The sequence below is a fragment of the Melanotaenia boesemani genome, chromosome 19 (assembly GCF_017639745.1).
Source record: "Melanotaenia boesemani isolate fMelBoe1 chromosome 19, fMelBoe1.pri, whole genome shotgun sequence".
Classification (NCBI taxonomy): Eukaryota; Metazoa; Chordata; class Actinopteri; order Atheriniformes; family Melanotaeniidae; genus Melanotaenia; species Melanotaenia boesemani.
In genome coordinates, this window is record NC_055700.1 from 6821302 (window position 1) to 6835377 (window position 14076).

Below are 14076 nucleotides of genomic sequence, written 5' to 3' on the forward strand. Positions count from 1 at the left end.
GGACCCACCAGTTGAATATCACTGGTATACATTGCTTCAGAGCACTCTGTGGTTCCTGCGATGTTCCCGTCATGGATGTCAAAGGTCTATGTGATGTCCTTGTTCATACTGGGTTCCCACTGCCTGTAAATGGTCACTTTTTCCTTTGTGTGTTATCTGTTGGGTTTGTCTGAATAAGATGACAAAAAATATCAATTTCAGTGTCAAACAATCTGTAAAAAATATTGAATACAGTAAACAGCAAAAAGTATTGTTGTGGAAAATATTTATGAAACCATCTGTGAGTAATAAACCCATAAAGCTCCAGTTGTCTTTTATGTAATTTATGTGTTGCAGCAGGAAAACAGGTTTATAGAGTACAAGAGTCTGCAGAGGTTGTTTACAACTCATTCTTCCTCCAAGAGCATTTTTACTCTTCCCAAGGTCTCGTCCCACACCCCTTTTCAGCCAATCTCTGCAGCGTGTGGAAATTGCATGCAACAAAACATTTCAAAGTAGTCTAAACTAACTCTGACCTCACTAAGACTGCAGCTGGAGCCTGAACTAACCTTTGTCCAGCATTTATATGTATCATAGCATTAATATAAAGATTAATATACATGAAAGTGATCAGAATGTTAATGTCCTTAACAGTATTCCTACCAGAATAAGAGAAGATTCTAGTTGCACCTGCTTAGCATCACCTTTTTAGGACTATTGCAAGCTTTGCAGGCCCACTTGTGGTGGAGCCAGGCGCTGATCATGGCAAGGACGGTGTTGTGCGACAAGATTTAAATGCATCAGTGATGTGATTTAATAGGGAACTTGTATTTGACTCCAAATGAGTTAAACAACTGGGTAAACTGACTTTTCCCACCTAAAACCATTATACTAGACTGGTTTAAATCTTACCACTGCTCAAGTGACACCTAGCTGTTGGCAACAATTCTCCCCCCTCCCCTCAGGTTAAGTCTGGGTGCCACCCTAGACAGTACACTATCTTTCCAGTCTCACATCAGTACTGTAACTTGGTCTGCATTCTTTCATATACGTAACATTAAAAGCCCCCCCATTGCACCGCCATCCTTGTCCACAGTCTTGTCACCTCCTGGGTTGGTTATTGTAACTCTCTTGTTTGGTCTGCGTAAACTTTTAACTTGTCCAGAACTCAGCCACTCTCATTATAACAAGAGCCCCTTTCATCCACCATGTCACCTCTATTCTGCAACAGCTTTACTGGCTACCAGTTAAACACTGAAGCAACTTCAAAATCCATCTGTATACAACCAAGACCGTCCAGCACCTATCCCCGTTTTATGTGTCTGGCCTTGTCCAGATCAACTCCCCATCCCGCTCCCTCAGATCCTCCTTTTTTCACCTTTCTGGCCCTTCCCCTCACTTTGCCACCGTGGGGGGGGGGGGGGGGGGGGGGGGGGCTGGCTGGCTCTAGATCTGTTTACTACCTGACATCAGAAATATCACCTCTCTTCCTCTTTTCAATGCCAGACTCAAAACTGACCTGTTCAAAATTGCCAATTCCATATAACTTCACTCACTCTGGTACTTTCTGATATTTCAAATATTTAATTGTTTCTTTGATTTTCTTTTATCTTTTTCTTCTGCATTTGAATTTAGTGCTGTGTTTTTATTGTACTTGTGTGTTTTAAAGGCGCTTTTAAATAAAATGAATTATAATTTTTTGACACTCCAAGAGCTAAACTACTGATGGAGGACAGGCGTTGTCTGCATAGATCTTGTAATTCAGGTTAAACTTCATTTAGTAAAACAAGACTTTTTGACTGAACCCTTGAGGATGCACAAATTTCCACCAGCAGATGGAAGCAGAAGCCTTCTTCTTCACCAACAGGCTGCTGACCAACACGCAAACAAGCAGAATGTGAAACCAGTAAACTGTTTTTCTCTGTTTTGGAAATGAGTCACTATAGAATATATTTAAGTGAATAACTGCATTTTAGTCTAATTTAATTTGGCTCAATCCAGTTTTCTTCCCTTCTGGGCATCACAAAATGTGATTGGCATCTCTGGATACATCACAAATGCTCCCAAAATGCATCCAAATGTTCATGAATTAATTAAGATTACAAGTTAATACCATGAGAGCATAACACCAAATTATATGCACCGCTCAGAATAGCACCCTGTGTATCTACATCAGGGGTGTAGGCGTTAAAGAACAGTGCCAGCCTGTGGCCTCATCTTCCCTCGCAGGCCCCCAGGACATCAACGTCAGTACAGCCTCTGCCTGCACAGGGGGCCAAGCTGCCAGACAGCTCTGACTCTTACATTTAGCTGTTTATGTAGACTGTCAGTCACCGAGATTGAAGATGCATCAATCTTCTTCTGGAAGGGACTGGCATCCAGGTTAAGACTGAGAGACGTCCTCCATCATCTGCAGGATGTGTTACAGACAGAGCCAAGACGAAAGAGGAGGAGGCTGGAGTCAAGACAGTACAAGAAATCTTTTTGAAAACATACTTCAAACAAATCTTAACCCTTAAACATTTTTTAGTATACATAGATGAGACAGGACCATTAATTAGCTGCACATACTGGCAGCATGTTGTTGCAGCATCCTCATGGGTCTAACCAGTGACTCAGATAGGTCATTGCCATCTGCACGCAATACCTCGAAACACTAACTTCATATTTGCATCCCAGAAAAGAGAAAAAGGAAAAACCTTGAGGAAACGTTTATCATCAGTTAGAAAGGTCAGCATTTTCTGAGCCAAGTGAAGAAAACACATTATACTCCGACTCTCACACCAGCAACACATGCAGTGACCGTTTGTGTAAGACAAGGTGGAAACGGGCCTGCTAACGAGTCGTCTACCTGCCAACTGGAAGAGGAAGAGCCAAACTGACTGAACCTGCCAACACATCCATGATGACTGAAGACAAACTGTGACAACATAACATTACCACTGCCTGGATACAAACTAAACTCCCCTCGACAGAAAGTCGTTAACCAGACGGAAAGATCAGCATCTATTAGAAACCACCTGGTCAAGACCTCTGAGACCCACTGGTCAACCAAATCCAGCCATGTCCTGCCTCTCAAAACCTCCACTGCTCCTCCTGACTTCACATCAGCATGTATTGACTCATATTAATCCAGATTAGTCGGGTTAAATCAGCACTGAATGGTGGATGAATATGTGAAGCTATACACAAGTGCATTCACTTAACTCATAGGGAGTCCCGTCCTCGAGATCTACCATCCTGCAACTTTTAGATGCAACCCTTCTCCACACACTTGAATCAGATGTCATGTGCATGGCATCCAGCTCTGCAGAGGCCTGGTAATGAGCCAGTCATTTGATTCAGGTGTTTTGGAGAAGGGTTGCATCTGAAAGTTGCAGGATGGTAGATCTCGAGGACCGGACTTGGGCACCCCTGTCATAGTTGGTGATGCCTTTAGGAACTAATCTGTGTTCCTCAAAATTGTACAAAGCAAAGTTTTTGCCATGAAAGAGAAAAACAACAATAACAAACTCTTGGTCTTAAGATAGCTTGGCACTGACTCGTCACCTTTGTTCTCAATCAGTGAATTGTGATCTATGAATATGCTAATTGAAGCAACACCCCCCTCAGCAGCAGCTAACACAGCCCTCCTCTGTTTACTCTGACTGTTTATGTTGTGCTCTGTTTAACAGAAGGATGTCCAATTCCAGTTTTTAAGGGCCACTGTCCTGCAGGTTTTAGATGCTTTCCTACTCCATACCTGATTCACATGAACTAGACCAATAGCTTGTTGTCAAGATTGTTAATGACCCATTGATTTGAGTCTGGTGTGTTGAAACAAAGAAACAACTAAAACCAAGAGAACAGCAGGTCTTGACAAGCAGAGTCAGACATCCCTGGTTAAGTGTGTCTTATATTGAGCTAATTCATCTTTAAACGTTTAACCCAGAGACTAAAGAAGAGGACGATAAATGAAGAGTAGCCTCTCACTGCAGCTTGCAGCAAGGTGAAGTCAGAGCTTTAAACTTGACATCTAAGTCAGGTGTTTGCAAGTTTGGTCCTAGATAGCTGCAGTCCTGCAAGTTAGAGGTTTCCCTGTTTCAGCACACCGGATTCAAATGAATGAGTCACTGAGCAGGACTTGATAAGCTGTTGGATCCATTTAATTTAAATCAGGTGTGTTAGATCTGAAGCCTGCAGGACTGCGGCTCTCGCAGCCAACCCCTGATCTAAGTCAACCAACAGCCAGTCAAAGTGGATGATCCAACAAGATCACAATGGTAATGTGTTCACTTTCTTTGGCTTTCAGTAGTATTAGTAAGGCACTGCTTGCCTTTATAATACCTTGTTAAGGAAATTATAAGGAAGCTTGTCTAAAAGGATTCAGATTGCTGAAGAATTAAGGTAATTAAACCAATTATTTACTTTTAAACTGGTTAGAACTGTACAAACCCCATCTTTAGGGCCCCTCTCAAAAATGTGCCAATCTCTTCTATAATATCCCTCTTGTTCTGAGTTTTGGTGCGTAGGATGATTGCACTCTCCCACAGTAATAATAAGAGAGAAAAAAACACATGATCAATTTTTATACTTTATTCATGTTACACTGTCAGAAAACCGCAGTAGCAAGTAGAATATCCATATGTAACTGCTTTACATCTCCTCGTCATGCCGGTCACCGACCTGCTCACGTTTTGCAGTGGGATGGCGTTCCATTCCTCAACCAGGAGTTAGTTCCCAGATTCGTGCAGAATCTCACTCCAATATGTCCCATCTATCAATTAGGTACCAGTCAGGTTGCAGTCGTACATCTGTGAGCGACACACATAAAGCTGTTCAAGAAATGAGTGGTAAGTTTAAGGTGTTTGCACAGCTCTGACGTTAACATGGTCCATTTTAATAAATACACCCTCAGTAGGTAGGTAACCACACAGCTTTTGCTGATTGGAAATAATATAGAATCACATACACGCTGATTTTAGTGAAAAGATATTTGGAATGACAGAAGATACCACAGTTTCTTTTGGCTTTGATACACAGATCTTCACTGAGACACAGACAACACTAGTCTGATCAGATCCAGTTTGTAATGAAGTAAAATGGTAACTTGCTTTGTCAGTTGCACTCAAAGTTGTACATAATTACATGCATGTTAAACGGCACTGAAATACCATCCATCAAACATCAAGTCATCTCCTTGCTTCGTTTTTAGGGCTTTAATTTAATAAGAGAACTGACTCCACCACATGCTCCAAAACTCATTTTGCAAAAACTCGAAAAATTCCCTTGTGGATGGAGATTCCAGCAAATTAAAATGAACTAAATATTTGTGCTACTTTGACTGGAAACTTTGCATTTGAATCTTTGAACTGAACTCATAGAAACAGTTGGTATCAGCAAAGCGATGCGTTTGTAATTTCCATCAGTGTTTTGATTAATCTCTTTTTGTGCAACTCAGCTGCCACACTGCATCATTTAACACAGCCTTTCTTCTTTAATGATACACGCACCCCCCACTTCACATGCAAACTTTCTCTCCTCTCCCTTCCTGCCTTCCTTCAGACTGCTTCCTGATGGTTGGGCTGAGCAGAGTCATCATCAGATCCATCAGTGCACAGTCATTGCCTGAGGAAACATGGGCCAATTATGGCCATAAATAATAATGGGAGAGCGCATCTGGCATGATGACTGATGGGCCTCTCTCACAGCTCATTTACATGGCTTTTGTGTGACCATCAGCAGCTTTGCTCTAATGTAATGCTCAGAAAATGAGCCTTTCAGAGAATATTGTGTGATTCAAGGGAGGAAAAGCGGCACCAGGATGGCACTTATGTGTAGACATGGACAAGAAACAGAGAGAGAGCGAGCATATAAAGGTCTTAATTGTTCCCTTTTATGTTGCTATACATGCATTTCCTTCCTGTGATGTGTGGAGTTTTGTGCTCGTGGGTTAGACAAAGAGTTGTCCATCCATCAACATCAATTACCGTGACATGAAGGGAGATTGACTGTGTCTGTGTGATCAGGTAACAAACCAACCACCTCCCACAACACCACAGATACCTTACATGTGCCTGTCAGACACCTGTCCACCTGTCTTGCTTCCTTAATGTCTTCCATTTCATTTTCTAAAGAGCAAAGTGAAAAATGATAGAGGTTCTCCAGAGCACAGATTAGTGGTCAGTTTTTAATTTTGTAACATCAGTGTCAGCAGAGCTCAGAGGATCCTTAATCTGTCCTCGGGTCGGTGGCAGCCTCGAGCCAGAGAACAAAAGGCTGCAGCATGCTGACGTGTGTCCCAAGAGCTGATAAGCCTGGTTGTTAATGGTGTTAGGGTAGATTTCATTACCCCTTCCAGACTGGTCTCATTAAATAAACATCCTCCTGTCACATCCCTCACCCTCAGAGTGGAGGAGGCAGAAGAAGTGAGAGGAAGGGAGGTACGACTGGGACAGACAATAAAGTGGAACGTTAATAAAAAACTTGTCAAAGTTGTAAAATGTATGTTGGCATCCACACTGAATAAGGTTATTTTGGACAACATTGATTCAGGGAGAAAAAACAATTTCAGCTTGAAATTTTGCACCGATATTCCCAGCACCCAGAGGATGGGTCCTTAAGGTTTTGTTCACAATGAATAAAAGAATCCTGCAGCTGATTTTTTTTTTTTTTTATCCTGCACCATAAGAGTTTATTTTTTTTAATTTCCTTCTACCTTCTTAAATTGTTCCTTGATGGTTCTTTTTAAACTCTGTAGGCAGGCGAGTGCAGTACTCTCATTTTCCACCTAAGGCCCAAGGCCAGGAAGCCATACCTCCCAGCTAACTTTGAACATGTTATCTGTTTATTACCTGCAGATTGGACTTTTGCAACTCTCTGTACTTTGGTTTGGACCAGTCATCTGATCATCATCGCTGTTTGATTATAAAAAAAATCAAACACTTCTTACTTCTTATTTTTCTAAGCTGCTGCTTACTCATGCTCCAGCAGGAGCCCTGAGGTCCAGTTTGCAACTGATTTGCAGTCCAAGGACAAAACGAAAATCTGGAGGTGACAGAGCCTTTTCTGTAGCAGGTCCCAGACTCTGGAATAGTTTTTACTCTGCGTTTATGGACTGGCTTTTTGCACAAGTTGACTAAAACATTTGTTTTAATCTGTTTTTATTGTTTTCAGTTTTACTTTTAACTGTTTTTATTGCATCAGTTTCAATGTTTCTTGCACGACTGTCGTTTATTTTATTTATTTTAGTTTGTAAAGCTCTTTGGGAAGCATGGGCTGCTGGAAATGTGCTATATAAGTAAATGTGACCTTGACATAGAGGTAAAAAAATACAGCAACTCTGTCCTAGACTAGGGGCCCCCTGGAGGTCTTAATACAAAATCTAAATATCTTTAGAAATTTAAATCCAACCAATTTTGCATGATCTTAACTTGCTCAAAAATGTTGGAGCTCCTACAGCAGCCAGAAGAATTAAAGCTGCGACGCTCTGGCACTGCTTTGGTTTGAGGTTAGAGGGTTGACTGCTTGAAGGATTTACAGCTCGCTTCTTCTGTCAATTACATGGCATCACAGAACGACCAGTAACAGCATCATGTTGCTTTGGCGACACACAAACATGGAAATTTCATATAAAGAGTGGTGCTCTTTGTTTCTTATTCCTTTCTATAAGGGCTGATTTTGCCTGTCTCAAGACCTCATGGCAGTATTTGTTGGTTTGAATGATAATGAGTCCTCCTGAGTTATTTAAGATGTTTGCTTTTAAGCTGACTTTTGCTCACCTGAACAAGTGTCTCCCATGTTTTCTTATGACTTCTTTCGCTTCTCAGCAATCGTTCTTAGAGCTTTAAAGTTTTCCTGTTCCTAGGTTGCCGTCTGCAGTATATTAAAGTGCCCTTTGCATCATTGAGGACCTTTTAATTTTTTCAGATAATCATTTTCACTGTGAAACATCTAAATTTCTAGTTGGAGCGTTCTTTTTCTCTTACTTCTTGACAGCTTTATTTTTCTGTGAAGGCTGTCTATGATCTTTTGAAGTTTTAGCTGTGTCATTTTTGAGATCCTGGCTGTTTTTGTGGGGACCTCACTGTTGTCACATTACTCTTGTCAAACAGCAGAATTTTAACCTCAGTGGTCTTGATGTTTATGTGAAATATGATAAAAATTGAAGACTTTAATATGTGACAATGCAGGAAACTTGTAGTGTTCAACTGTTGTGTGGGGAGATTTTTAAATCTAAGGAAGTTTTCTTGCTACATTTATTCCTCCAAAACAAAACTGTACTGTAAACTATATGCTCTAAAACAGAAGTTGTGAAGTGCATCATACATATCTTCCAGTCTAGCACTTGCAGAACTGACACACAGTGTAGTATAGAGATATTTGGAAAAATATGAGCAATCTTTTTTAAATGTATAACCATTGTCAGTAACAGTTACTTAAAAATTCATTGGATTTTACATCCATGTGTCTTGCAATGTAATATTTAGCATATATTTGCAAATAGACAAGATGCTTAACTGTGAATGTAGGTGCTGTTTGTATTAAGTTTCTTTGAGGTCATTGTAATTTTATGTGTATTGATCTGTTCTTTCTTTACAGACTGGCATTTTCTTTCTTTCTCATGTTTCTACACCAGTGCAGTCTGTGTAAAGGGCCATTAATGCCATTGGGAACTGCTCAAACCCTCATAGAAGGCTATTTTTGTTTTTCATGCCTAAATCTTAAACTGCATTTAAAACAGGTTAATGAAGCACTGATGTGTCTGTGTTCAGCTTTACCCAATTGTCATCGTGATAACAGATTTTTTTCAAATCACACACAGCTCAGCTATTTTAAAAAAAATTCAACTTAAATGTGCAACTTAAAACTAGTAGATATTTCAGTTAACATTATTTAGTTGTTTACGATGTCTCCACATCAGTTTTTGTTCTGCTCATTGACCCTTACTCATTTTCCACATCATTTTTGCTGCTTCAGCTCCACATGCCTTTCTTCCTCCATTTATTTTTCCATTTTTTTTTCTTTTCCATTTTCGTTGCTCCAAGTCCCCCCCTCTGCTTTATATCAGACCTCACCTGACCCTGTGTGGACTCTTTTCCACCTTCCCTGTTTCCTCTGCTCTGACTAATCGATGCCATCATCCTTTCTACATCTATCAGGGTGCTCTCATTGTTTTGACGTCTAGTTAATTCTTGGCTCATGATTTATCAAATTCTTATTACCGCTTGCTGAAAGCCTCATTCATTGTCCTGATGTATGGTAATGATAGTCCTTGTGAGGCTGCCTGAGTCGCAACAAACCCACTCCTTTTTTTTTTTTTTTTTAAACCCTTCCTCTTCTTCTCCCTTCGTTCTGTTGTGATAGCTCTTTGCAAATTGTTTTTTTTTATGTAGCTTTGCACATGCCGCTGTCCTGGCTCCTCCTAATATTGCATGCAAATACATAAATCATGGAAAATTCTTTGATTATCACCTTTAACAAATTCTTGGTTTTTGTGTTATTTACAGAACTTGCATTCTCAATCATTTTTTAATTAAAAAAAAAGAAAAACATCACAATATGTCAGTAGTGATCTTGTTGGGAATCACTCAGTGCTGTTAGAGTGGCAGCAGCTCTGGCTCCTCTGATGGCTGAAGGGTGATGGTTCAAATCCCACTTTGAGACAAGCACCCTCCTTGCCTCCAGTGGCAGCAACAGTGTTTGAATGGCTGATGGTGGTTGGAGGGCTGGTGCAGTGGATTGGCAGCCATGTTTCTAACAGTCTGCCTCAGGGCAGCTGTGGCGACACATGTAGATTATAAGGAGAAAATTAATCATGGATTTAAAGTAAAGTGCTTTAAATCCAATCCATTATTAGTGCCTCCGCTAAGGCAGAGGTCATGTATTTGGCGGCGTTGGTTGGTCTGTCTGTCTATGACTCAAAATGTTACGGACAGATTTTTATGGACACTTTTTCTACAGTTTTTTGCACCTTAAAACAAAGTAAAGACTAGGTTTTTGTTTTGGACTGCTGACTTTGATGGCTTGGGAAGAAGCTTTTCTGAAGTCCTACAGTTTTAGATGTCCAGTATCTAGTAAAGATAGAAAATGCCAAAATGTAAATTTTAATTTACAGACAAATTACAGAAAAAAAGTACCCGGGAAGCTCACATCTGGATCTGGATGCTCACATCAAATCTACATAAAGACATAGAAGGAAAAAAATCCAAACCTTTGTGTTTGTGAGTGTGTTTATCCAGAGAAACTTTGTCTCTCGGCTAGCTTGGGAAAGGCTCAGAATCCACCCTGATGAGCTGAAAGAATCTGGAATGTAAAAAAGGATGTTTGGGCTTAGGCTGCTGCCCCCATGACCTGATCTTGGATAAGCGGAAGGATGGATGGATGAATGAATGGGCCTTATAAACGGACAAACATTGAACGAAAAGAATTAACACTTGGTCAAAAGTTATCATCTTAGAGTAAATAAAAGCACCACATTTAAAGTGGACTCGATTTTTTCCACACATTTAGGCCCAGACTTTATTTAATCTTTGCCCAACCTTTAAGACCTCTGACCTTTTAAGTTGATTATTTTTAGATTTTGGTACTGTTACCTAAGTTAAAGATATAAATATTTATCCTAACTTTACTTAACACTGGGAAGTTTTAACTCTTTGAGTGCTAACTCAGCACAAGTTCAAAGTCTGTTAGCGTTCCACCTGGAAGTGGATGCTTCGCCCCTTATTTTCCTTTCTCTCCTCTGTTCTTTTTTCCTTTCTTTCCCTCTTGTCCATCCTTGTCATCCGCCTTGAAGGACAGACACTGGCATAGAGGAGGTCAAGTATTAGCACAAAAATCTAATCGCTAGCGCTGCTCTTTTCTCTTCCTCTCCTCTGACAACTCATCTGTCAACAGGCTGCTGGCTTTGGCCTCTCCATTAGAGTTGTGGCACCTGGGTATTTCTCAGTCCTACACACACACACACACACACTTCATGCATCTCCCTGCCCAGACACCCTCGTTGTGAGCAGCGAGATCAATGCTGCCAGCTCCAAGCATCATTTGTCACAGCGCTGCCCTCCATTTAATGAGCTTGTCTGGCTTCAGCTCCTCCTCCTTTTTCACCCCACCCACCCCCACCTCTCATCCCTTGTTCAGCTGACTGTTTAAATCTTTCATGTACTTGTTCCACTGTCAGCCACCTTAAACACTTTCCTGCTCTTTAGGTTAGTCAGTGGAGATTACAGCAGTCAGACTGGAAGACTTTTTTTAACCCTTCACCAGGCAAGTCATAACCAGCAAATTCTCATTAGCAACCAAACCAAGCCTGAGGAAGTACTCAGACTCAAACTACTTAAATAAGTTAACTCAATGAAGCTAACTTATTTGGAAGAATGAAGTTTAGTATTTGAATCCTGAGATTTTCCATGTGGGTGTTCAAGCCTTTAAGCTCATGTCCTCCACCGGACCTGGTGAGTCTATAAGGTGGGCGTTCCTTGGACCATGCTAGAATACTTGAGTTTGACATGAGTCTGCATCAATCAAGTATCTCTGGTCTTGTAATCGGCTTAATGCTGCCAGCCAATGAACTTTTTCATTAGGGGTCATAGCATGGCCACCCAGTGAATTCAAATCCAGTCATTTTAGGTTCACATTAATGCCCTCAACAGCTCCTGAAGGTGATCTTCAATTGCTATGTGCTCCACTAACTAAGTGCTAACTGTGGCTGTTATGGTGACCAGACGTCCTCTTTTAGCCAGACATGTCCCCTTTCAGTGGTGTTTCACTCTCCACACTTACTCATTATTTGTCCAGGACCAGGATGAGTACCATGACTGCCTTCAGGACAAGTTTCTCTGTTTACCACTGCACCGCATCTGCAGCTAAAGAACCACTGAAAAATATCCATGTTTTTGTCTTGGTTGTCATGTTAAAAGACAACAAACAAACCTTGTTTTATGTTGTGGACAGTAGCTAATATAGATTCAGTGAAAAAGTTTGAAGAACAATGCAAAAGTTTTTAAAGGCCAATAACAGTATTTTAATGAGTGCTACTGAGGTATAAACTCATACCTTGTCACCCTTTGTAAGTTGTTTGGTGGTTTACAGTCCTAGTTTTCTCTTAGAATTGGGCTGCTGCTACCAAAACAACTCTGTTGGGAGTAATGAGGCCGAACCAGAGAAGTAAAGTTATTGGCCAGTAAGGGGGAAAATAACAAGTTTGAAACAAATGGTTTGAAAAAAGTCAATGGAAATAGTCTTAGAAAGCTCAGTGTTGTTCATCGCTCTCTCCACTACTTGATCTTATTGTAGTTATATAACATCTAACTGGAGAATGACTGACTACTGCTTATCTTGGCTTATAACCTGCTAATGTTTTAATCACAAAAGTCTAAACAAACGGACATCCATTCATTAATTCATGTTTAATTTTTACGCATTTCGTAGAAACTTTGTTCTTCTTGTTCATTATCACAGCACCTTTTACATAACAATCAAATCAGCCATTGGCATAAAAATTTCAAATCCTTTATATCAGGACTAACACACCCAGAGGAGCGTTTCACTTAATCTTCCTTTGCAACACTGACCTCAGCTCTATCTTGTGATCCAGTAGGAGAGAGGACAACAATTCCTCAAAACAAAGCAGGAACCTTTTTGTGCACTCGATATGGGCCATTCAAGCCTTGTGTTTGAAGCTCCGATGAGGTTCTGTTTGTACTCTGCAGCTGTGTAAAGACGTCTACAGTGAGAACAATGGCATCACCACAAAGGAAAACCAGCCAAACAACTAGTCAGTTCTCATATTGCAGCTGAATAGAGTTAATAGCTGCATACAGTATTTCCAGATAGCAGGATTATAATATTAAACCATCTTTAAGCTCCCTCAACTGTGTAGAATTTCATTGTCAAACTAAATAATCTTTCTTCAGTTGCTTTTAAAAAGTGTTGCAGTTACATTAGGGTGTTATTTTTTCCCAGAATACGGTATTTAGGAGACATAATGGACCCAAAGCATGAAAAATACAACCAGGATTGAAAGAGATGCATAGAAACGAGCAGAACAGGTTGCCAAATTCCTCCACTGCACAAGAACAACTTAAGTGAAACCTTTTTTTAAGACACTAGTACTTAAAAATGAATTTAGGTGATCTCAGCAAAGTTTTCTGGGACCATTTTGATATGTATTGGTGCAGTTATCTCTGCTAAAGCAATGAGCTTTGCATGATGTCATGCTGATTTCAGCTGAAAGTGGAAAAGGAAACAATTCGGGTCGTGTTTTGCAAAGATGAGGTTTCAGGAAATATAGCCTATTTTATTTGATTACACAACAACCCATCTATATGAGAAAGAGGCCCGACTGAATCTCATTTTATTCCTTTGAGCAGTTAGAGCGATTAAATATGGAGGTGAAATTCTAACTTCAGATCTGCTCAGCTGTTTGGCATAATTATCTTTGCTTGTTCTTTGTCTGAAGTCATCAGGCATCACCAGATTCAGTGTAGATGCAGAGAGACTTTGGTCTTTTTATCCACAAATTTCAGTAATTCGCTCTTTGAATGCAAGGCTGCATCCCTCTGTTAATCGTTGGAGGAACCTGTCTTCTGCCAAACCAAGTAGTCTTTTGTTGCCAGCCTGGGTCATGTCATGCTGGAAGTGATTCAGGACTGCCTGTTAGTACTGGGCAATGTGAGGACAAGCTGTCACCTTCTATTGATTCCTCTTGAAGAGTGAAGTTTGATGCCTGAAATTTGCTGTTGCTACACAAACTGTTTATAATTAGTTTTACTACAGGTAGGCTTTGGGTGTTGCCATAAACCGTCCAAACTGTGCTGCAGATGTTGGGCTTGTGGTTGCTGTTTTCTGAGGTTTCCAAATGGCAAGAAAATCAGCAGTGTGGATTTATAGATGTAGTTGTCTGATTTCAGCAATTTGGTGACATATAAAAAGGCCTCATTTTCAAATTGTATAGACATTCAAAGCCTCGAGCACTCTATAAATGACATGGATTTCAACAAAACCTTTGCAAACTGTTCTGCATGTACACTGATGCTAATCTTTAAATGAATAAATTTTCTCTATAATTCCATGTTTTGTGTCAAAACCAACAAAAGATATGCATGCATATGAAGGGAA

At 40.3% G+C, this 14076-nt stretch overlaps 1 long non-coding RNA gene across 1 annotated transcript in view; it reads left to right on the forward strand.

The window, feature by feature from the left end:
- Positions 1–4181: 4181 nt before the first annotated feature.
- LOC121630230 overlaps positions 4182–14076 on the forward strand; it is a 100390-nt gene continuing 90495 nt past the window's right edge. The window contains exon 1 of the long non-coding RNA XR_006008495.1: positions 4182–4241. This is a non-coding gene — a long non-coding RNA (uncharacterized LOC121630230). The remainder of the gene's footprint in view (positions 4242–14076) is intronic.